At 53.5% G+C, this 2,262-nt stretch overlaps 1 long non-coding RNA gene across 1 annotated transcript; it reads right to left on the minus strand.

Annotated features, from left to right (window-relative positions):
- Positions 1–540: 540 nt before the first annotated feature.
- Positions 541–1,884, minus strand: LOC138843835 (uncharacterized). The gene is made up of 2 exons (XR_011378864.1): positions 1,200–1,884; positions 541–1,110 (listed from the first exon to the last, which is right to left on the minus strand). It is a non-coding gene; the product is annotated as an uncharacterized lncRNA (long non-coding RNA).
- Positions 1,885–2,262: the final 378 nt, after the last annotated feature.

Raw genomic sequence — 2,262 nt, forward strand, 5'->3', positions numbered from 1 at the left:
CTGGTGCCAGCAGCAACATTCAGGTCATGGCTCCATCTATCTTGGGGAGTGAAAACAATAGTGAGTGGAGCTCCCTAGTGATCCAAGACTGACAAGAAGCTTGAGAGAAAAACCATTGCTGTTTTGAGACAGGAACATTTGGGTAATGACCTTGACTTTCTTGATTTTACAGGAGTCAAGCTCCTGAAGTGATCCTTTTACTCCTGCTAGCTAAGACAAAAGGGTTTAAGCTAGCCAACACTGTTTAGAAAGCAGATTCAGCCAGTCCCAGAGTAGATGTTGCTGTAGTAATACCAGCTAAAGCCTCATGGTGCTTTACAGCAGTCAAAAACACGTGTGCATAGATTATTTCACTTACTTTTTCTTGTGTTCTTGTGTAGACAGATGGAGATAACTCCAGCTCTATCTGGGTGGAGTCTGCCACTCTCACTGGCCCTTCCACTTTGAATGTGTCCTTGATATAGCACCTAGCATAGTGCATAGCATTTTAAGTTTTATCCTTTTGCCTAGGGAACGCCATCTGACTCATTTTTGTATACCTTCTCTTTTTTTTAAAGATTTATTTATTTATTTGAAAGTCAGAGTTACACAGAGAGAGAAGAGGCAGAGAGAGAGAGAGAGGTCTTCTGTCCATTGGTTCACTCCCCAGATGGCCGCAACGGCTGGAGCTGTGCCGATCTGAAGCCAGGAGCCAGGAGCTTCTTCCAGGTCTCCCATGTAGGTGCAGGGGCCCAAGGACTTGGTCCATCTTCTAGTGCTTTCCCAGGCCACAGCAGAGAGCTGGATCAGAAGTGGAGCAGCCAGGTCTTGAAGCTACAGCACCTGCCCCATGTATACCTTCTTTCCAACAGCCCTACTCCCTTGTTTGAAACTCAAGAGTTAAGTGCTCTATACATGCTCATTTGCAGAAACTGAGAAGTGTTACAAGGCCAAGGTTATGAGCTATTAAGCAGCAATTAGGATACAAACCAAAGACTGGACTCCACATTCAGCAAGGTAACTATCATTTAGGAAGTGCTGAGAAAGAGGAAGCGGTCTGACAGTCAGGTGCTAGCCCAGCCCCATTGGCTGGCCTTGGTGCTGCTATAGGCTTTTCTAGATCACGGTGTTCTGTTGAAGAAAAGCAGTTTCCCATTACACCAGCGTCAAGCGAAAAACAAGCAAGACCACGCCATAATCTTGTGCGAACACAGACAAACCTTGTCTAAACCACAAAAATGACTCGCATGTGGGGCTGCTGAGTTTCTAATCCCCCGTGGCTGTCGCCTGCGTCTCGTCTTGCCTCCTGCGGGCTAAGATGCATTAAGACGCTGCTAACACAGGATTATCCTCACTTCCGGGACAGCAGCCAGTGCAGAGTCAGGCCTCGCGTTCTCGAACTCTTCCTCATCTCACACTGCACAACCCGTGCTCACTTCTACCTAGTACCTTTTCCCGAGGACCGCCCGCAGTTCCTCATGCATGCATTCTTCCTCTTTGCAAACAGAAGAGCCTGGCTCCTTCTACTATAGGTGTGCGCCCGGTGGTCTGCGGCGGGGGCGCGGGGGCACCTCGGTTCCTCTTAGGCGCCCGGTAACGCTGCTGTTACCTCCATCGCACAGAAATAGGCACGAGGCACAGAGAGTCCGTAGGCTGTTCAAGGTCGCAGCGTTAGAAAGAGCAGCCCAAGGCTGCTCCACCGCACCCCACCGGCGCACCCTATGCCGTCCCTTCCAACTACGCTTCTTCTGCGGGCACTTTGCCCGGCCCACCCTGATGTTTTTAAAACTGATGTCTTGTTTGATTCCGTGAAACTCGATGTTCGGACCCAGAAACCCTTTGCAACCGCAGAGACCCTCGAGCGAGCCAGTTGTGCAGTGACACCGGCGAATCACTCCAGGCCTCTCTGCTGGGGTTGGGGGAAGGAAGGGGAGGCGGGCGCACGAGAGTGACATGCGGGCGGACCAATCGCCGCGGAGGCGTCGGCCACGGGGTCCAATGGCAGAGGAGCTGGGGTGTCCCCGGCAAGCCGCTGTGCTAAGCCCGCGACTGGCGAGTTGGCTCCCAGCGCGGGCGGGGCCGCGGACCGAGTGACAGACGCAGCGCCCGACTCGCCAGCAGCAGACCCAGCAGGGGAGAGCCGAGGGCTGCGCGGGGAGCGGCGCAGGTGTCACCCTGCACGCGGAAGTGCTCTGGCCTCGGTCTGCGTTATAAATCAGGGCTCGAGTCTCCCGGCCCCAGTGCTCCGGAACGTGTCCTCCGGAGCCCCGCGCAGCTGCGTAG

This window comes from Oryctolagus cuniculus, chromosome 9, assembly GCF_964237555.1.
Source record: "Oryctolagus cuniculus chromosome 9, mOryCun1.1, whole genome shotgun sequence".
Classification (NCBI taxonomy): domain Eukaryota; kingdom Metazoa; phylum Chordata; class Mammalia; order Lagomorpha; family Leporidae; genus Oryctolagus; species Oryctolagus cuniculus.